General features: G+C 37.3%; 1 pseudogene; it reads left to right on the plus strand.

Moving 5' to 3' along the window:
- The first annotated feature begins 14,006 nt into the window (after positions 1-14,006).
- Positions 14,007-14,863, plus strand: LOC141492016 (tumor protein p63-regulated gene 1-like protein pseudogene; annotated as a pseudogene).
- The last annotated feature ends 8,272 nt before the right edge of the window (positions 14,864-23,135 follow it).

Raw genomic sequence — 23,135 nt, forward strand, 5'->3', positions numbered from 1 at the left:
CTTCTGATCCTTCAATGTTGAGGCTGATAAGACCTGTGTTAGTAGGATTGTGTTTCCTTTGTTCTGAAATTGTATTGTTTTGACTGCTTACAGTTTTCTCTCCTTTATTTTAGTTTTGGAATTTGAATATAACAGCCCCTGGATTTATTTACCCTGCAGATTCTTCCTGGAGGGGTTTTGCCAATTCTTTCAATGGTTGTATTTTCCCTCTTGCTCTAGTAGATTTAAATGGTTTCCCTTATAATTTCCTGCATGATAATTTTCAGGTTCCTTTTTTGATCTAAGCTTTCTAGTAGTCCAGTGATTTGTAGATTCTCTCTCTTGGATCTATTTTCCAGATAGTTTGTTTTTGCTATAAAGTAATTAATGCTTTCTTTAATTTTTTCAGCCTTTTTATTTTGTTTGATGAAATCCTGTAGTCTTATAGATTCATTGATTTCTATTTGTTCACTTCTCATTTTTAGAATTTCTAATTTATTTTCTTCAGTTAAATTTTGAGTTTCCTTTTTAAAGGGAGTAAATTCTCTGTTAATTTTTCAGAATTTTCCTGCATGACTCATTTCTTTTTTCCATTTTTCTTCTTCCTTTCTTTTTTGGTTTTAAAATTCTTTTTTAAGTACTTTGATGACCTTTTGGATTTGAGTTCAATTCATAAATTCTTTTGAGGCTTTCCTTGTGAGTAATTTTTTACTGATTTCTTCTTTTGACATGGCATTATTATCATCTATGTCTGTAAAGAAGTTTTCTATAGTCAGTATTCTTCTAGATTTTTTGCTCATCTTTGGTGTTTTAGCTCTGCTCCTGATTCAGTCATTTTAAACTGGGGTTGGAGTCTGCTCCTAGGCTTATTTTTGGCTAAAGATGGTGCCTTTGCAGTCCAGACTTTGCCTTTGCAGAGTTTTCTTTCCTCCTTTATGTCCAGATTCTGACTTAGCAGTGGTTTGTTTCGAACACAGTCCTGTCTATGTTGCAATGTTTCAAGTGTTCAAACTTGGGGTTGGGATCCTCCCTGAAAGCTTAATATCTAGCTGACAGAATCTTTGCTATTGTGACGCTGTCAAGACTTGGACTTCACTAAAATCTCTCTGACTAAAATCTCCCACTGACTTTCCTGCTAATTCTGCCTTTTGGGTAGAAGTATTTTTGGAAATATTATTTGAAATATTTTCAGTATATAAATCATCAGCTTTTACTTGTCCTTTTAAGATACAGTCCTTCACTGAAGATCCTACTGATGTCTAACATTTGGATCTCTGGTGGGTTCTGTGGTTTGAATGTCAGTGCAGAGCTTTCATTTATCTTTGGTAGGAAAAAACTCTGGGAGCATTTTAGTTCCATTAGACTATCTTGTCTCTGCCCTGGAAGCCCACTTTCTCCATATCTTAATAAATTGTTTTTATAAGTTCTCATGGTACCAGATATTTCTACATAATTTTTCAATGTTCTGGTAATTCACTTTCTTACAATTTACTGGACTGTTCCTCAGCTAATAGACAAACAGAACATTATTAAAATCACATTCAAAATTTCATCAACTGAATTGGACTATATTGCAAAATAACCAGTAGCTGAACCTATATTTTAGTTTTACTTTGGATGGGAAAAGAAATGACCCTGAACCTCAGATTATGAAATTTATTAAGTTTAATATGTGGATAAAAGTATATGTTTCAATAAAGTTAAAAGTCTGAAATTTTAAGTTTCAAGATTGTCAGTATGATCATTACAAGTCTCTATAAGATTATATCTCTGTAAATCATGACAAAATAAAAGATCATGTCTAAATATCACAAGTCACAATTAAATCACAAGTCACAATTAAATCCCAAGTCACAATAAGATCAACTTATCACAATCAGTCATCACCCCACCACAATCTAGTTATTTTGCCACAATCAGTCATCACCTGTGAGGAATCAGCAACATGTGGAAGCATAGGGCTGGGGAGTTAGACAGACAGTCTTCCCGAATCTGTTTTGAAAAAATTCCTGGGCTGCATATCCATCCTGGGGGGAGACTAAAAATCAAGCCTTGTGCTTCCAGTTTAAAATCTGCTTCCAAACAAAGTAGGTTCTGTCCATATGTGCTCATATGATGTGCTTTGGGTGGTATTTTCAGAATTCCAGGAAGTGGACATGCAGGAAATATCTCTAGGGAGTTTATACTAAGGGAGAATGATCAAACCTAATCATTTCATAACCCACTTATATACTCAGAATTAGGTTTATCTTGCCAGTTTCATGTCAAATAATAAATAACTTTTAGTGAGAACAATATGGCATTTATATTCCCAATAAATAGACTTACCAGTTTGTGCTATTCTGCCAGTTTTTTAAAACTTCCATACTCCTATTTTTAATGATGATACACTAGAGTCTTCTGAATAAAATCAAGGATGAAACAAGATACATTTTATGAACAATAATATTCAATATTGTGGGTAAACTATGTGGTGCAGAGGATAGAACATTAGCCACAGAGGCAAGAGGATTAATTAATCCAATCTGAAACATTGGCCATTTACTGGTTGTGTGACCTTGGGCAAGTCACTTAATAGTGATTACCTCACATTAAAAGTCATTTCCAGGGTGGAGCCAAGATGGCTACAAGAGGGGATCATTTACTAGGTACTCTGGCTCAAAATTTATAAGCTTAGGACTCTAACTAAATTTTCGAGAGGCAGAACCCACAGAGGGATGCAGTGAGGCAGTTCTCCAGCCCAAGGTAATCTTGGAAAAGAGAGAAAAGGTTCTGCTCCACAGGTTTGGAGGAGCAAAGTAGGTTCAGCCTCCTAGAGGCAGCCCCAGGGATCTGGGAGCCACAGCTCACAGCAGTGAGTGCAGTTTCCTGACCTACACCCCAGGGAGCACCAAGCATACCTTGGTGGATCAACAGCAGTACCTCAGCCAGAGACAGCTTGTGAAGCCCAGCCCTCAGGGCACACAGCTAGCAGCATGGCCCCAGCAGCCCAGATTCAGTAACAGGAAAAAGGCAGAGGGAGTAAGTAGGAGTCCCCCAGGGCAGGAGTGCTGAGCCTAGTGAGGGGAGTGGAGAGAGACTGCTGAACTCTGTCCTCTGTCCCTGGAACAGGACTCTGTGGTTCTGACCCATTCAGATGCTGATCACAGTGTATGCCCCCATAGAACAGCAGGACCCCCCCCCACCTCAGCCCCATGGCAGAGGGGTGCAATTCTGGTAATTCACAGACCAGGAGGGAGGACAGATCCTAACACATGGAGATCCTTGTGGGGGTGTCCTAATAATACTCAAAAACTCAGGAAGCACCCCAATACCAGGCAAATGCAGGGAAAATGAGTAAGCAGAGAAAAAAGAGGAACACCATTGAGAAATACTTTGTCTATGATCCCAAGAAGGTTCAAAACATTCAATCCAAAGATGAGGAAGTACAAGCTCCTGCATCAAAAGACTCCAAGAAAATCAGAAATTGGGCTCAGACTATTACAGAGCTCAAAAATGAATTTGAAAATAAAGTGAAGGAGGTAGAAGAAAAATTGGGAAAAGAAATGAGAGAGATGTAGGAAAAACATGAAAAAGAAGTCAACAGTTTAGTCAAGGATATCCAAAAAAATACTGAAGAAAATAGCATGTTAGAAACCAGCATAGGTGAAATGGATAAAACAGTTCAAAAAGTTATTGAAGAGAAGAATGGTTTAAAAAGCAGAATTGGCCGGATGGAAAAAGAGATAAGAAAGCTCTCAGAGGAAAACAAATCCTTCAGACAAAGAATGGAACTGAGGAAGGTTGCTGATTTTATGAGAAATCAGGACACAATTCTTCAAAAGCAAAAGAATGAAAAATTAGATAAAAATGTGAAATATCTCATTGAAAAAACAAATGATATGGAAAACAGATTCAGGAAAGATCATTTAAAATTGTTGGAATACCTAAAATTGATCAGGAAAATAGCCTTGACATCATTTTCAAAGAATTACTACAGTACAATTGCCCTGATGTCCTAGAAGAAGAGGGCAAAATAGAAAGGGAGAGAATCCACCGATTTCCACGAGAAAGTGATCCAAAAACAAACAAATAGAAAAAAAAATCAATGCCCAGGAAGGTTATAACCAAGTTCCAGAACTCTCAAATCAGAGAGAAAATATTACAAGCAGCCAGAAGGACACAATTCAAATATCATGAAGCTGCAGTCAGGATCACACAAGATTTAGCAGCAACTACATTAAAAGCTTGTAGGTCTTGGAATATAATATTCTGGAAGAAAAAAGAGTTCAGAATGCAACCAAGAATCAACTACCCAGAAAAACTTAACATCCTCTTTTCCAGAGAAAAAGTTGGACTTTCAATGACCCAGGGGAATTTCAAATGTTCCTGTTGGAATGGCCAGAGTTGAACAGAAGGTTTGATTTTCAAATACAGGACTCAGATGAAGCATAGAGAGTGCAGGAGAAGTGGAAAATATTAGGGACTTAATGATGATGAACTACATGAACTCCTGTATAGAAAAATGACACTGATAATACTCATATGAAGCTTCTCATTTAATAGAGCTGGTAGAAGGAACTTTTATAGATGAAGCACAGGAGAAAACTGAATTTCAAGATATATTGTGGTGTAAAAATGGAGTCAATACCTAAAAGGGAAATGTAATGGGAGGATGTAAAGTGAGAGGAGGAATAGGATAAGATATTTCATACAATAAGATTTTTATTTATTACAATGAGCTATTGCAATGATATGAAAGGGGTGAAGGCAAGCGGTAATTAGGGAAACTTCTCTCTTATCAGAGGTGTCTAGGAGAGGAAACAGCATATATACTCAATGGGATACATACATATGGAGTAAGAATGAGAGAAGGGGGACAGGGAGAAGGGCGAGATGTCAGTGATGGAGGAGAGGATGGACCTTGGTGGGGAGAGTGGTCAGATATAACACGTTTTCTTTTTTACTTCTTGCAATGGGCTGGGAGTGGATGGTCTGTCCAGGTGAATGCTGGGCCTAAGGGGTGGTATGTGGGCTCAGGCCCTCTTTGCCCAGGGCTGGGGATCTGGGTGCTGCACCAATCAGCTACCCTACAGGAGGGACAGAGTAAAAGGAGAGAGAAAATATATTACACGGTAGTGGAGAAGTAGGAATGGAGGGAGTTGCAATCAGCACAGGGAACAGTGGAAAATTATGGAAGTAAGTTTTGTAATGGACTTATCACAAAGAATATGATTTACCCATGACAGAGCTGGTAGTTTTGGAACACAGACTGTAGCACATTTTTTATTATTATTATTATTTTTTGGGGGGGGTTGCAGGGCAACTGGGGTTGGATGGCCTGCCTGGGTCTGCACAACTGGGTGTTTGTTGGGTGTCTAAGGCAGGATTGTGCTCCTAGCTCAAGGCTCAGTGCTCTGTCCACCACCAGGACACCCCTACTATTATTATTATTGTTACTATTTTATTTTATTTGGGGTCTCTTTTTTGTTTTTGTAGGGCAATGGAGATGGGGTGGCTTATGTGGGGTCACACAGTTGGTTGATTTTTGGGTGTCTGTGGCCAGATTTGGGAACCCAGTGCTCTTGGCTCCAAGGCTGGTGCTCTGTCCACTGTGACACCTGGCCATAACTACATTTATTATTATTTTTTTAATTTTAATTTTAATTTTTTTCTTTCCCCTTTATCAATCATGTGGGTCTATATTTTTGAGGGGGAGGGGCTATTATGTTTACTCTTAAGCAAGAATATTTTAGTAATGTATAAAAACATTATTTGTACAAAATAAGAATAAATAAATAAATAAATAAATGGTAAAGGGGAAAAAAGAGTCATTTCCAATCACTCTAATTCATACTGACCCCTGGACCATACCAACTGTGGAGGAGAAAGTGAGGCTGGTGACATAGCACAGGGTCCCCTCTCTCAAATTCAATTCATGTGGTTGTCACTCATCCTATTGTGATGGTTTTCATCAAGAATGAAGGACAACTGGCCAAGATGGTGGAGAGAAGACAGGCACAGTTCTCTTCCCCATCTATCACATGAAATAAACCTCTTAAAAGAAATCACATCCAGAAAACCCAGAAAGAAAAGCCGGAAGAACAGCTAACTCAGGATTTGTCTCCCGCAGCAGCCTTGGACGAATCCAGGTGGGTGAGTCTGGGCTCCAAGGGAGGATCTGCCCCGGATCAGCCAGATTAACAGCTGAATTGGAACCGGGAGTGTGAGGGCCCGAAAGCGGACCTGCTGAATTAGCGGTGGGGCTGGACAAAAGGGGCTTGGGTCCGCGCGGAAGCAGAGGTGCTGGTGTTGGTGCTGTCCCCCTGGAGCTCCGGCACCAGGCTTGGGGAAGTATTCTGGTGCAGGAGAACAGCAGACACCAGCCCTAGGCTTCTGAGAAACTCTGAGGGCACTTCTCCATTGCACAGAGGTTTCTCCTCAAACAAAGGCAAAGTACTTCTGCCTCAGGCCCAGGTGTGTGAGCAAAAGAACCAGCCCAGCTGAGAAATGACCTCAGGCCAGTGTAAAGCCCACCATTGATTGAAGGCAAAAGAATCCAATAGTTCCAACTTCTCCCTTTGAGCAAAGGGAGAAGGCCTCGCAACTCAGGTCACAGACAATCCAGAGAGGGCAACCAGCACCTCCTACTGGCCAGCCGGAGAAACTTAACTCAGTAAAGCCTTCAGCAATCTCAAGCCCAGGTGAATCATCCCCACCCCAACCCAATATTTTTGCATAATGAAGAAGGGTCAGTGGAAAGGTGGATCCATAGAAAAATTCCTGGAAGGGAAAGACCCCAACTCAGAGAGACTTGGAACCTCTGAGGAGAATACAATCTGGTCTCCAGCACAGAAAGACTTCCTTGAAGAAATAAGGAAGGAGCTTAAAAATTTTGGGGAGACCATTAATACCTTAGAAAGTAGAATTGGACAAACACAAAAGGAGAATAAATCTCTCAGATCATCAATTGGACAATTACAAAATGAGAATAATTCTCTCAGATCCTCAAATGAGCAAATGCAAAAAGAAATTAATTCTCTCAAAACCTCAATTGGTCAAATGGAAAGCTCTTTCAAAAGTAGAATTGACCAAATGGAAAAGGAGTTGCAAAAGGTTAATGAAGAAAACTCCTCCACCAAAAAAATAATGGAGTCTACAGAAACTGACTCCATGAGACAGCAAGAGTCAGTTAAACAAAATCAAAAAATAGAAGCAAATGTAAAATACCTCATAAACAAAACCACCGAACTCGAGAATAGATCGAGGAGGGGCAACCTGAAAATTATAGGACTTCCTGAAAACATTGAAGAGAAAAAAAGCCTGGACTTAATATTACAGGATCTAGTGATGGAAAAGTGCCCTGATATCATGGAATTGGAGGGCAAAGTAGTTATTGAAAGAGTACATCGATCTCCACCAGAAAAAGATCCTAAAATGAAAACACCAAGGAATGTTGTGGCCAAACTGCAGAACTATCAGATAAAAGAGAAAATCCTGCAAGCAGCCAGAAAGAAACAATTTAAATATCAAGGAGCCACAGTAAGGATCACACAGGACCTGGCTGCATCAACATTAAGGGATCAAAGGGCCTGGAATGAGATATTTTGAAGAGCATGGGAACTTGGAATGCAACCAAGAATCCACTTTCCTGCAAAGCTGAGTCTTCTCTTCCAGGGAAAAGGATGGACATTTAAGGAAATGGAAGAATTCCAAAAATTTCTGATGAAAAGACCAGAGGTAAACAGAAAATTCGGACATCAAACAGGAGGTTCAAGAGACACATGAAAAGGTAAAATAAAAGGGGGGGGGGCAGTTGCGGTAAAAGAGAAAAAAAAGGCACCTAGCCAGAAATGATGGGCATTCATGACCTATCCATGAGACTACTATCCAATGGGATGTAATTTGATTTAAGCCCACTTGGGAGAAAGACTCTAATAACTCTCAGGAATTTTGACTCTATTTGACAGAATGTACAGAACTAGAAGGGACAGCCACTCAGAATTTTCTCTGACTTAGACAGAAGGATCTCAAAAAAAAAAACACTACCACCCTAAAAAGTGGGACAGGAAAGAAATGGGAGGAGGGAGGGGATTGAATGACACTAAGAGGTACAAAAAAACTATGAACTATGGTAATAGTGGGGAAGAAGGGAGCAGAGGAGAAACACCTGAATCGTCTTCTCATCAGATTTGGCTTAAAGTCAACCTACACATACTCAGTTAACTTATAAAACATCTAACCTTTCAAGTATCAAAAGGGGAAAAGGGGAGGGGGGACAGAGAAAGGGAAGGGGAGCGGGGGAAATAAGTCGAAATAACTTAAGGAAGGGAAGGGAAAAGGGGAAAAGGGAAAGAAAGGGGAGGGTGTGATATAGGAGGGCAAACACACTGAAGGGGGTGGTTTTCAGAAACAAAAAGACTGGGGAATATGGATAAAAGGGGGGGAAAGGGGGAAAAATACAAACAGAGGGAACATAGCACAGAGGGCAATAAATAATTAGTAATCATAACCTTGAATGTGAATGGGATGAACTCTCCCTTAAAACGTAAGCAAATAGCAGAGTGGATTAAAAACCAGAATCCTACAATATGCTGATTACAAGAAACTCATTTGGAAGCAGAGAGATACATATAGAATAAAGGTAAAAGGTTGGAGCAAAATATATTTTGCTTCAGCTGAAGTAAAAAAAGCAGGAGCAGCAAACCTTATCTCAGACAAAGCAGCAGCAAAAATAGATAGTGTTAAAAGAGGTAAGGAAGGAAACTTTATCCTCCTAAAAGGTACCATAGACAATAAAGTCATTTCAATATTGAATATATATGCATCTGGTGGACAGCACCATCTTAGAGGAGAAGCTGAAAGAATTACAAGAAGACATGGACAGCAAAACTCTACTAGTGGGAGACCTCAACCTCCTGATATCAGATCTAGATAAATCAAATCATAAAACAAACAAGAAAGAAATTAGGGAGGTAAATAGATTGTTAGAAAAATTAGATATGGTAGACTTATGGAGGAAACAGAATGGGGATAGGAAGGAATATACCTTTTTCTCTGCAGTACATGGAACTTATACAAAAATTGACCATGTACTAGGACATAAAAGCCTAATGATCAACTGCAGAAAGGCAGAAATAGTGAATATATCTTTCTCAGATCACAATGCAATAAAAGTTATATGCAATACAGGGCCAAGGAGATATAGACCAGAACAAATTGGAAACTGAATAACCTCATTTTAAAAAATGAGTGGACCAAAAAAACAAATTATAGAAAGAATTAACCATTTATGCTAGATAATGATAATAATGAAACAACATACCAAAACCTATGGGATTTATTCAAGGCAACTCTCAGGGGATATATTATAGCTCTAAATGCTTATATCAATAAATTGGAGAAAGAGGAAATCAATGAACTAAACATGCAACTAAAAAAATTAGAGAAAGAACAATTCAAAAATCCCCAATTAAGTACAAAATTAGAAATTCTAAAAATTAAAGGAGAAATTAATAAAATTGAAAGCAAAAAACTATTGAATTAATAAATAAAACCAAAATTTGGTATTATGAAAAAAACAATAAAATTGATAAAACTCTGGTCAATTTGATTTAAAAAAAGATAGAAGAAAACCAAATTGCTAGTATCATAAATGAAAAAGGTGAACACACCACCAATGAGGAGGAAATTAAAGTATTAATTTGAAACTATTTTGCCCAACTCTATGCCAATAAATTTGGTAATCTAAGTGAAATGGATGAATATTTACAAAAAATATAAGTTGCCCAGGTTAAATGAAAAAGAGATTAAATACCTAAACAACCCTATCTCAGAAAAAGAATTTCAGCAAGCAATTACTGAATTCCCTAAAAAAAAATCTCCAGGGCCCAATGGATTCACAAGTGAATTCTACCAAACATTTAACAAACAATTGATTCCAATCCTATATAAACTCTTTGGAAAAATAGGGAAAGATGGAGTTCTGCCTAACTCTTTCTACAAAATCCATGTGGTACTGTTACCTAAACCAGGAAGAGTTACAACAGAGAAAGAAAATTATAGACCTATCTCCCTGATGAATATAGATGCAAAAATCCTAAATAAAATCTTAGCAAAACGATTACAACACGTCATCACTAGGATAATACATTATGATCAAGTAGGATTTATTCTAGGAATGCAGAGTTGGTTCAATATTAAGAAAACTGTTAGTATTCTCAATTATATCAACAACAAACCTATCAGGAACCATATGATCATATCAATAGATGCTGAAAAACTTTTGACAAAAGATAGCATCCCTTCCTATTAAAAACACTAGAAAGTGTAGGAATAGACTGTTCCTTAAAATAATTAGCAGTATCTATCTGAAACCATCAAATAGCACTATATTCAATGGGGAGAGGCTAGAGCCATTCCCAATAAGATCAGGGGTGAAACAAGGATGCCCATTATCACCACTACTATTTAATATTGTATTAGAAATGTTAACAGCAGCAATTAGAGAAGAAAAAGAAATTAAAGGAATTAGAATTGGGAAGGAAGAGACAAAACTCTCACTCTTTGCAGATGCCATGATGTTCTACCTAGAGAATCCCAAGAAATCATCTAAAAAACTACTGGAAACAATTAGCAATTTTAGCAAAGTTGCAGGTTATAAAATAAACCCTCATAAATCCTCAACTTCTCTATATATGTCTAGCAAGAAACAGCAGGAAGAGCTAGAAAGAGAAATCCCATCCAAAGTAACCTCAAACAATATAAAATATTTGGGAGTCTATTTGCAAAGACAGACTCACAATCTTTTTGGAAACAATTATAAAACACTACTCACACAAATTAAATTTAAATAACTGGGCAAATATCAACTGCTCATGGATAGGTAGAGCTAATATAACAAGAATGACAATTCTACCAAAACTAAACTGTCTGTTTAGTGCCCTACCAATCAAAATTCCAAAAAATTACTTTAATGAGTTTGAAAAAATTGTAAGTAAATTCATATGGAGAAATAAAAAGTCAAGAATTGCCAGGAATTTAATGAAAAAAAAAGGTGGCTTAGCCCTACCCAATCTTAAATTATATTATAAAGCATCAGTCATCAAAACTGTTTGGTATTGGCTAAGAAATAGAGTGGTGTCAAGTGGAATAGTCTAGGTGTAAAAGCAGGAGATGATTATAGTAATCTGTTGTTTGATAAACACAAAGAGTCTGGCCATTGGGATAAAAACTCACTCTGATAAAAATTGCTGGGAAAATTGGAAGTTAGTATGGAAGAAACTTAGATTAGACCAATACCTCACACTCTTTAACAAGATAAGATACAAATAGTTACAGGACATAGACATAAAAAAACAATACTATAAGCAAATTAGAAGATCAAGGACTAGTCTACCTGTCAGATCTATGGAAAGGGAAACAGTTTATGAAAAGGAAGAGTTGGAAAACATCACCAAAATCCAATTAGATTATTTTGATTACATTAAATTAAAAGGTTTTTGCACAGATAAAACCAATGTAACCAAGATCAAAAGAAATGTAGTTAATTGGGAAACAATCTTTAAATTAATGATTCTTACAAATGACTCATTTCTAAAATATACAGAGAACTGAGTCATATTTTTAAAACAAAAATCCACTCCCCAATTGACAAATGGTCAAATTATATGCAAAGGCAAATTACAGATGAGATCAAAGTAATCCATAACCATATGAAAAAATGCTCTATATCATTAATTATTAGAGAAATGTGAATTAAAGCTTCCCTGAGGTACCACCTCACACCTCTCAGATTGGCCAGTATGACCAGAAAAGATAATGATCATTGTTGGAAGGGATGTGGGATATCTGGGACACTATTACACTGTTGGTGGAGCTGTGAACTCATCCAACCCTTCTGGAGAGATATTTGGAACTATGTCCAAAGGGCAACAAAAATTTGCATACCCTTTTATCCAGCAATACCACTACTGGGTCTATACCCTGAAGATATGAGGAAAAAGGGTAAAAACATTACTTGTACAAAAATATTTATAGCAGCCCTGTTTGTTGTGGCAAAGAATTGGAAATCCAGTAAATGTCCTTTGATTGGGGAATGGCTTAGCAAACTGTGGTATATGTATGTCATAGAACACTATTTTTCTGTTAGAAACCAGGAGTGACAGGATTTCAGGGAAACCTGGAGGGATTTGCATGACCTGATGCTGAGTGAGATGAACAGAATGAGAAAAACACTGTACACCCTAACAGCAACATGGGAGTGATGTTCAACCTTGAAGGACTTGCTCATTCCATCAGTGCAACAATTGGGAACAATTTTGGGCTGTCTGCAAAGGAGAGTACCATCTGTATCCAGATAGGGAGCTGTGCAGTTCGAACAAAGTGCAAGGACTATTCCCATTAATTTAGGAAAAAAAACAGATAGTTTATTGTCTGATCTTGTTACCTCTTAGACTTCTCTTTAAGTATATGATTTCTCTCTCATCACACCCAATTTGGATCAAGGTACAACATGGAAACAAAGTAAATCCTGACAGAGTGCTCTTGGTGGGGGGGGGAAGGGGGAGGGAAGCAAGATTAGGGGAAAATGTAAAACTCAAATAATATCTTTAATAAAAATAAATTTAAATTAAGAAAAAAGAATGAAGGACAAACATTCAGTGTTGTACTAGAAATGCTAGTTACACCAACAAGAGAAGAAAAGAAATTGGGGAAACAAAACTATCACTCTTCAAACAAAATCCTAGAGATTCTACTAAAAAAACCTAGTTGAAATATTTTCAGTATATAAATCACCAGCTTTTCAAGCTCAAGAGCAAGAGATAGAAATAGAAATTCCATTTAAAAAAATATTGACAAAACAAAATATTTGGGATTATGCTGGTCGGGCAAACCCAGAAATTATATGAGCTCATTTCCAAAGCTCTTTTCAGCCAAAATCAGATCTAAAAAACTGGAAAAGAATTAATTGCTCATGGGTAGGTCAAACTGATATGATAAAAATGATAATTCTGCCTATTTATTTACTTATTAAGTGCTATATCAATCAAACTACCAAAATTATTTTACAAAGCTAGAAAAGTGATGGTGAAATTCATTCTAGAAGAATGAAATGGAAATTAATTTCAAAATGTGAAGGATGGGTGGACTAGCTATAACAGATCTAAAGCTATATTTTAAAACTGTAATACTTAAAACTATCTGGTATAGCTAAGACATAGAATGGTAGATCAATGGAATAGATTGGGTACATAAGACACAGTACTAAATGTCATATCAATCTAGTTGAAAAGCTCTAAGACCCCAGTTTCTGAAAAAGAACTCAGTATTTGACAAAAACTACTTAGAAAAGCAGAAGAGAATAATTTAGAATCAAATAAGTGCTAGAGAACATTGTGTGCTACAAAATGAATGATGTAGATTATATTAAGTTAAAAAGCATTTTCATAAAAAAACAAATGCAATCAAAATTAGAAAAAATCTAAAAGTTGAAAAGCAAGTTTATTAGTATTCCTGATAAAGCCTCATTTATCAAATACATAGAGAACTGAGTCAAATTTATCAGAATATGTCATTCTTGACTTGATATATACTCAAATCATGAACAGAGAAAGAAATAAACGTTATGCAGGGACATATAAAAAAATCTCCAAATTCCTTTTGATGCAAATTAAAACAGCTCTCAGTTACCATCTTATAACTATCAAATTGACTAACATTAGAGAAAAGGGAAACAACAATTCTTGGAGGGGATTTGGGAAAATTGAGACACAAATCTATTACTGATAGAATTGTGAACTGATTCAAGTATTCAGAACAGCAATGCAGAACAATGCCCCAAAGTCAATCAAACAGCACAGGCCCTTTGATCTAGCAAAATTATTACTAGGTCTATGCCTCAAAGAAATTTTTAAAAAAGGAGAAAAACCCACTTCTAAAGTAGAATTTAGGCCAATCCCGAGAAGCAGCGGGGCGGGCTGGGGCCAGTCTCAGCCTACCCCAGGCTCCGGCCGGCTGCCCCCGATGCTTGGGCGGTGCCCGCTGCCATGCTGCAGTTGCGGGATTCGGTGGACTCGGTGGGCACGAGCCCCACGACGCTGATGACGACCCAAGGGGGCGTGAACGTGGGCGTGACAGCGTCCACAGCGGGGATGGGGACAGCAGCTGGAGACTGATGCTGTGGCCACTCAACGTGCACAACCCCACGCGCTGCGCCCGTGTCAACGTGTCAAGGAGTATTTCGTGTTCCGGCCTGGCACCATCGAACAGGCTGTGGAGGAGATCCGTTTAGTTGTTCTACCCACAGAGGATGGAGAGGTGCAGGTGTGTAGCTGCTAACCAAGGTTGACCATTGGAATAATGAAAAAGAGCGGCTGGTTCTCATCACAGATCAATCCCTGCTGATCTGTAAATACGACTTCATTAATCTCCAGTGCCAGAAGGTGGTTAAAATATCATTAAATGAAATTGATACCATTTCTTATGGAGAGTTTGAGTTTCCTCCTAAATCACTGAATAAGCGAGAAGGTTTTGGGATTCAAATTCAGCGGGATAAGCAAAGCTGCCCCTCCTTCATAAACAGATGGAATCTCTGGTCCACAAATCTGCCTTATGCCACTTTTATAGAGCATCCAATGGCAGATGCTGATGAGAAGGTTGCATCTCTTTGCCAATTGGAAAGCTTCAAGGCTCTCTTAATTCAAGCTGTCAAGAAAGCCCAGAAGGAATTCCCTTTAGCAGGCCGAGCCAATGGTGTGTTGGTCTTGGAGCGTCCTCTACTCATCGAGACTTATGTGGGGCTCATGTCCTTCATCAAAAATGAGGCCAAGCTAGGCTACTCTACGTCAAGAGGCAAAATAGGCTTCTAAACTACATTACACAATCTACTTGCTGTAAAAGTTGTCATTTGGGTGTTGTGACTGTAAAAAGAGATGAGCTGCTAAAAGGTAGATGGAGGACCCAAGGTATGCTTATAGGTAAAAGGATATGTAATGGTGATTCACCTCTGGGTTTCCAATAGTAAAAAAAAGAGTTACAGGCTTCAAATAATGGACACTTGACAACAATACAAGCTATACACAAGGGACAAATTGAATCCAGTGGTCAGTTGTATTAGCTGGTATTTTGTTTTCTACTTCTAGTGTTTTTTCTTGAGTGTGTGGATCGTGCTGCTTTTAACGTGTCCCAACACAGCCACTCTAGCATGTTTATAAAAAGGTCAGAGTGACTCCACTTAGAATGTAATGTTATGTTAATCCTGTACAAGGAGAGCTACCTGATGTTTAGTGCCTGTAGCCACAAACGTTTACACTTAAGTGTCAATTTTAATATTTTTAAAATGAAAAAACTTCATCTTTTTTTTCCTTTTTAAGAAGCCAAATGTAAAAGTAGCCAACAGACTGGTCCACCTTAGCTGGACTGAATATTTGCCTTTGTTAGCTACTGTTATGGGCGACAGTAGTTGTTTTGTAAATATAAGTTTGGTCTGAAGTCATACTTTTTCTAGAATGAATCTAAATTATGTTAATATTTATGCTACCTAATATAGGCCCAAAGATTTATTGGGGGGGGGGCGGGAAATCACTTGAAGACAATTTAACTGATTTTATTAGACTTTCACCTTGATAATTCTTTGCACATGATTTTATTAACTTATGTGATAAGTTTTTTATTGCCACATGAGTATTTAAAAGGGAAGTGGTTCGCTTTGCTCTTCGAGTACTGCACTTTTTAAAGGCCTCCTGTTAGCCTAGCATGAAGCATCTTATATCTAATATGGTTATTCATGTGTATAGTTGGTCAGAACACTGCATTCACTTTATCCAAGCTTTTGTGTCTCAATGTGAATAATATATTTGGAAGTTGATAGCCCTTTTACAAATATACATATCAAATAATTGCTAGACTTAGAAGATTAAGGATCCATTCTGCCACAGAATACAACTTGTTCATAGGCTTTCTATGCTGTCTAACCAGCCTCTCAGTGTGTATGTATGTATTTGAATACTTTGTTTTTTAACTCAGATTGAACAGTTAGCTTGTCAGAAGATTGGCATGTGTGTATTTGGAATGCAATACACTGCACCTGTGTGTCTTGCTTTCTGTTTCTAATCTTGTAGTAAATACAACTCCAACTTTAAAAAAAAATAAAGTAGAATTTATAGCAATTCTCTTTGTGGTGTCAAAGACATATAAGTTGACGAGAAGGAAACAATTGCAGAATAGCTGAACAAGTTTTGGTATATGTTTAAAATGCAATACCATTATGCTCTAAGAAATGAGAAGCAGGAAGAGCTCAGGAAAATACAGAAAAGGCTTAACATGAATTAATGTAAAGGGAAGTGAGAGGAATTGGGAGAGCCTTACACATAGTAATAACAATGAATAAAGATGAATAATGAATAATGATAATTCTGAAAAAGTCATAATGAAAAATGCTACTCAAATTTGGAGAAAGAATTTATGGAATATGAATAAAGATCAAATTATATTCTTTTCACTTATTTTTTACATTTTATTTTGGTTTTTCTTTCATAACATGATTAATTTGTAAATAAGCTTTATATGATTGAGCATGTATAAACAAAATCAAATTGTTTACTCTCTTAGAAAGGGAGAAGGTAAAGGAAGGAGAAAATTTGGAATGCAAAAGTTTTTGAAAAAAAATGTTAAAACTTGTTCTGGGGAGGCTAGGTAGCACAGTGGATAGAGCACCAGGCCTGGAGTCAGGAGTACCTGAATTTAATTCTGGCCTCAAACACTTAATAATTATCTAGTTGTGTGGCCTTGGGCAAGCCACTTAACCCCATTGTCTTTCACAAAACTAAACAAATTTTTAAAAAAACCTTGTCCTTACATGTAATTGGGAAAAATAAAAATCTACTACAGAAAGAACTTCCATGATCTATCAGACAACTGAATATAACTTTAATACAGGAAATACCTTTTTTTCAGATCAATTTTTGCTTTATTTTATGTTATTTATTACATTGTTCTTTTCCCCTCTTTTCCCTTCCCCCTCCCCAAGACCGAAAACAATTTGATATAGGTTCTACATTTATAACCATGACAATACTGATGACATAGGAGAAGAATTAAATCCAAATGAAAGAAAGAAAACATTAGAGGGAAAGAATTACTTAATGCATAAGATAAATTTCAAAGATTAAGGATAGTGAACTTTGCTCTTCATTTAAACTCCATAGTCCCTTCTCTGGATATGGATGTTATTTTGTAAGTCTTTTAAAATTGTCTTTGCTTATTGTATTGTTGAAATAAACAAGTCCATCACAGTTGATCATCATTTCATTGTTGTTTATAGTGTGTATTATGTTCATCTGGTCCTGTCAATTTCATTCCACATCAATTCATCAAGTCTTTCCAGGTTTTTCTGAACCCAATCCCTCATGATACATTATTGAACAATATCTGTCTACCACACACACACACACACACACACACACACACACACACACACACATTTATAATCTTAAATGTACTATTTCCCTTGGCAATTTTAATGATTCTTGCTTTCCAAAAATAAAAGATGACTCAACCTGACCCATTTTCAGATTCAAAGTGCTTTCTTGTTTGGTTACCTTAATATCACTCCTTTTTAGTACATTCTTTACAAGTTTATGTTTCGGGGTATGTGTTTCTATCTGTCTGGGTCTGCCAAAACAAATTCTTGATTCACTTGTCAATTTGGGAAATATTTTAGCTAATGGCAAGTCTTTTTCAGGAAACAAAAAAACAATTTCAGAATCCTTTGGAGGAATTCTGGCTAAGATTTTAACATGAATAATCATAGGGAAGACTAGCCCTCTAAGCTAATGAAATATCTGGAAATTATTTTAGAGTAATCAATGACAAAGAAATTGGAAAAGGAAAAAAAAGAGTTGTAGGGACGAATAAGATAATTAGGATTATTTTGAGAATTGTACAACCAAGAGGTACAATTAAGTAAGGATAGAATGAATAGAAAACTGGACCTAGGATTAAAAAAAATCTGTTCAAATCTAAGTTTAAGCATTTTACCTCAGATTACTGGAGTTTTTTCATCTGTCTATAGTAGTACCTATTTCATAGTGCCGTTGGTTGAAGAAATGATTAAATATTTGTGAAAAATATTTTTGGAGTCTTTGAAACACTATATATCTATTAATGTTGTAGGGGCTGTTGTTTTTGTTGCTGTCATTATCATTATCATTCCAACACAAAAAAAGAAACCAATAGGAAATCTTCCAAAGAGGTAAAAGCTTGCAGAGCCTGTGAAAGGAGTTTTGTCAGGGAAGCACAAATTGATTTCAAGCTTCAAAGTGTCCTGAATGGAGGTCAGAAAAACAGATCTCAAGCTTTTGTTAGCTATGGTAATCGAGACCCTGAAAGTCAGGATCAGGTCACATTTGTCACAAAAGAGTAAGGAAAATATAGTTTTCATTCATCATTGCAGAGAGAAACAGAAATTAGTTTTGAACTGAAAGCTCTGGGAGGCACATTTAGAGAAGAAGAAAAAAGCAACTAATACCTAGAAACCAGTTCTATGATGAAATTGTGCAGGAAGCCTACAAAATGTGTTTTCTCTGATTTTCATTCTTCAATTTTCAAAAGAAAATAACCCAAGACAAAGTAAACTATTGAGAGTTCATTATTCAGTAAAAATAAGACAGAATTCAGATAAACACAGTATATATATATATATATATATATATATATATATATATATATAGATATAGATATAGATATATATATATATATAGTAAACATCAGAAAACTGAGATAGAAGTCTCAAAAAAAGACTTATCATAAATTACTGCAAGAAATTAAACAGGAGCTAAAAATAAAAGCAGATTCATGAAGACAAATGTCCAAAGCAAAATAAACTTATCTTTTTTAAAGTTGATTATAAATTGCTCTTTAAAGATGAGAAAGACTTATGTTAGGCAGAGACTGGTATTTAAGATGATGAAAAATGGAGCAAGAAAGTAAGAAGGAAACCCTATTTTATTGTGCAGGGTGTTGAGACCCTAATCCAAAATGACTACTCGGAGTCCTCTCAAAGTGTCAGCCAAGAGTTAAAATTTATTTCGATTCTTGCAAGAAACAGGGCAGTTCCTAACTATGGGAGAGAGCAGGAAAAGATGAATTGTAGAAGCTGAAGCAGGGTTAAAAAAACAACAAAAACTATAACCCATTTCCCTCCCCCTCCTCTTTTCTGCTGACCTTTACAACAATTAGTCAAACTTGATGGTCTGAAGAAGGGAGAGAGGTGGGGTTTCCCCTAAGTTTTTTTTTGAGAATTATACAACTGGGAGGTACAATTTAGAAAGGATAGAGTGAATAGAAACCTGGACCTGGGATTAAAAAAAAATCTGTTCAAATCCAAATTTAAGCATTTTACCTCAGATCACTGCAGGACAGTTTGTCTTTGTTTACACCTTATAATGGCTAAGTTAACATAATTTTTCTAGATGGAGATCTGGGTTCTCCTGCTCACCTGATTCTTGAGAAATAGAAACTGAGGTCTATGGCTTAAACTAATTTGGTATAATATTTCTGAAAAGTCCGCATTTTTACCCCTCACAATCGCTCCTATTATTTATTATATTCTCTGCTGAATTTTCACCCATTCTATTCTCTGTTATGCTTGAATTTTTGTTATAACTCCTCCCAATGCTGTTCAGTTTCTCCATCTCCACTATCTCGGCTCCCGGGAGCCCAACCTTCTCTCCTTAACATCAGCATTCAGGCTTGGTTCATTCAAAAGTATTTCAGGGAGGATTTTATGAACCGTACTAATAACCAACTGTATCAGGCATGGTATACAGGCAGGGAGGGTTATCAAGACTCCTAATACTAGAAGTCTGTACCACACTAATTGATACCACCAGCTCCATCCAAACCAAGCCCACCATGAAGTATTAAAGAGAGAGTTCCAAGTCTGGACAGGGACATGGACTATTTTTCTAATTTCTGTGATGATCTCCTTCACCAATTGTCCATTGTCATCAATTTTCATATAAGTGGACAAATTCAATTTTCCACAAACACTCCTCAGACAACAGATAATCTACATTAATCTGTGTTGTAGTACAGCTTCCCTAGTTTGGGTGATCTCATCTGCCAATAAGTCTAGTGCCTTTACCATTTGATTAGTTATAATTTCCACTACAGCCTGAAGTCTAATGATTTTATTTTACATATAGATTGGTGTCCTGTATGTCAAACTCCCATCTTGTGCCCACATAGCAGGGCCATAGTCCTTCATTATCCTTTGTGGGGGCCAGGCATTCCTCTAACCATTAGCATCTCCAGTTATCATTAGAGAAGTATCTATACTCTGTTCATATATTTGAACACCTAAAGAATTTACTATTTGATCTGGGAGGAAAAAAAAACAACAACTTGGGATTAATTATTCCTATATAGTAGATCCCTGTCCAATTTTGTGGGAGGTGTTTATAGTCTACATACCCAACACCCAGATACCCTTTTAGAGCCAGATTCTTTTTCTGGAAAATCCTGGTCTGATTATACTCTGTTACAGGATAATACTGTATATCCTGATCCCCTAGAGGGCCTCCGTCACACCTCATCTGCCCATTGTTTTTGTACTTGCATTTCCACAATTGTGGCTCTCCTTCCCAGCTATATCTCTCAAAGCAAAGTTCTCCACCTCTATTTCGAGCACTCCAAAAAGTAATAAAGAACCTTTCCCCCATCCACTGTCATTTACCCATCTCCAACTTTGGAGCAGGGTAATCAGGGGACCATTGTTCTGATTATACTTTTTACATTCTGCAATGGATAGGTTACTTTTACACCTTCCCACTTCACTGAGTAAATATTGGCAATGATTCTCATCCATTTTGCCAGTATGACATCTAATCCAGTTGCCATCATTAAACTGTACACCCGTCCTATCCCAAGGGTCTGGTACCTTCCACAATTTGGCACTAATTGTATATTGTCAACCTTAGCAGAGAAAGTCCACCTGCAACTACTTTGTCCTAAGTCAAGTCCCTTCTAGTTTGGTTAAGGCTATATCTCCCTGTCATGGATTCTGCCAGTGATCATTGGTATTCTTCCTTCTGATACTAAAATCCAGTTCCACTATGTACTGAGGACTTCTTACTCAATAACCAAACAAGTTCAAGTGGAACTGGCACCTATGACCACATGCTCAATACTTGAGGCCCTCCACAAATCCAACAGTTAGTTACATTGACAGTATTAGCATTGGTTTGAATTAAGTTCTGAAAAGTGTTTTCCTCTTTAAGGAAGGTGTCTAAAACTGAGGCTTGATATAAAAATAAACCCATATTTAAGAGGGACACCTCTCAGAATATGATATCTGAAATGCTTTTCTGCAGAACTGAAGTCTTAACCAGATCCTGGAAAGCAAAGGTGCCATCCCCAGGGAGTGACATTGTAATTGCACTCAGAAATGGGTCCCATGTGAAAATCCCTTATAGTATATACAATTATACCAGCTAGGAAGCAAAAGAATAATAACAAAATTGTAACAAAGGGGAGAATACCAAAAATCCCCCACCTCCTGGGTGAGGTGTTGGAGAGTCCATTAGTCCTATACGCACTTAAAATGCAATTTCAATTCATTCCTGGGTTCAGAGTTCACAATCCATTCTTTTGGTGGATTCACAAATCTTTTTACTCTGGTATGGTGGGTCCAACCTAACTCCTGGGTCCACTCAGCTATGTCTGAGATCAGGAGAACCTGGCATGGTCCTTCCCAATTCAGAGTCAACTTCTTCTCCTTCCACATCTGGATCAACACCCAATTCCCTGGTTCAAATTTGTGGACTACCAACCCTAAAGGAGGAGTCTGTGTAATAAGTCCTTTTAGTTGAATGTCTTTCACATGTTGGGCCAGTACCTTTATATATTCCCTGACAAACTTATCCTTATTATCTGAAGTAGGATCCCATTGTTCAACTGGACCAAGAAATGGATACAGCATCTCATAAGGAGATAACACGATAATCTGTCTAGGCTTTGTCCTGATCCTTAACAATGTAAGGGGCAGGTATTTGGTCCAAGGTAATTGTGTGTCAAGAGACAACTTTGTTAACAGTCTCTCGATTTCCTGATTCATTCTTTCCACCTTGCCAGAGGAGGGTGGATGCCAGGGAGTATGTAGTTCCCAGGACATTTTCAAAGCTTGAGCCAGGGATTGAAGAACCTTGGATGTAAAGTGTGTCCTTTGATCTGGATCAATCTTGTCCAACATACCATACCATACTGGGGAATTACTTGTTCTAGCAGAATTTTGCTGACCATGGGGGCAGTTGCTCTTGAAAGAGGGCATGCCTCTACCCAGGAGGTCAAATGGTCTTCTAAGACCAGCTGCCAAAAGCAGGCAGCTCACTAAAATCCATCTGTATGCTCTGAAAGGGTCTAATTCCCAGATGCCGCCCTCCTGCTGGTGTTCAGTGCTGGGCAGACCTATTTGTCATTCAACAAATGAGACATTCATCTACCAATTGCCTGGCTATTGTATGGAGGCCAGGAGATACATACTTGGCTAAGACCACATCACACAGATTCTGGATTACCCAATGACTGCCTTGATGTAAAGTCTGCAAGACTTGCATCATATTTGGTTTGTTCAACACTTCCCATCCATGGGGGAAATGCCAGTGTCCCTCATTGGACTCCTTAGCCCCCAAGTCCAAAATTTTCTGCTTGTTCTTATCAGTAAGGATGGTGGAGAGGTGCATGAAGGAATATTTTGTATTAGTAATACCCTTCTGTCCTCCAAGCTTTCCTTCCCCAGTTTTCTGAGCCATCTCATCAGCAAGGTGGTTACCCCTAGCTTCAAATGAATTTTCCGAATTATTACTAAATTATTACTTATTTTCTAATTATTAATTAATTTCTTTTTACATACACTACTGCAATAATGGGGGGTTAAACAAATTATTTGTCAAATTTTTACCTTTACTGTTCATCATTCCTCTTTCTTCACATATTTTAATATCTGAATGTCTATCAACCATCTACCAGACTTTTGATTCAGAATTGTCCTTACTTAATGAGGAACACTCACAATAAGACCTAATTTCTATAAAAGGGCCATTGTGTGTCACTGTCCTCCTTTTATTCATGCTAGTACTCCTTAGGCCACCCCTTCCTCTGAATAAGTAGAACAGCTT

The sequence above is a fragment of the Macrotis lagotis genome, chromosome 6 (assembly GCF_037893015.1).
Source record: "Macrotis lagotis isolate mMagLag1 chromosome 6, bilby.v1.9.chrom.fasta, whole genome shotgun sequence".
Classification (NCBI taxonomy): Eukaryota; Metazoa; Chordata; class Mammalia; order Peramelemorphia; family Peramelidae; genus Macrotis; species Macrotis lagotis.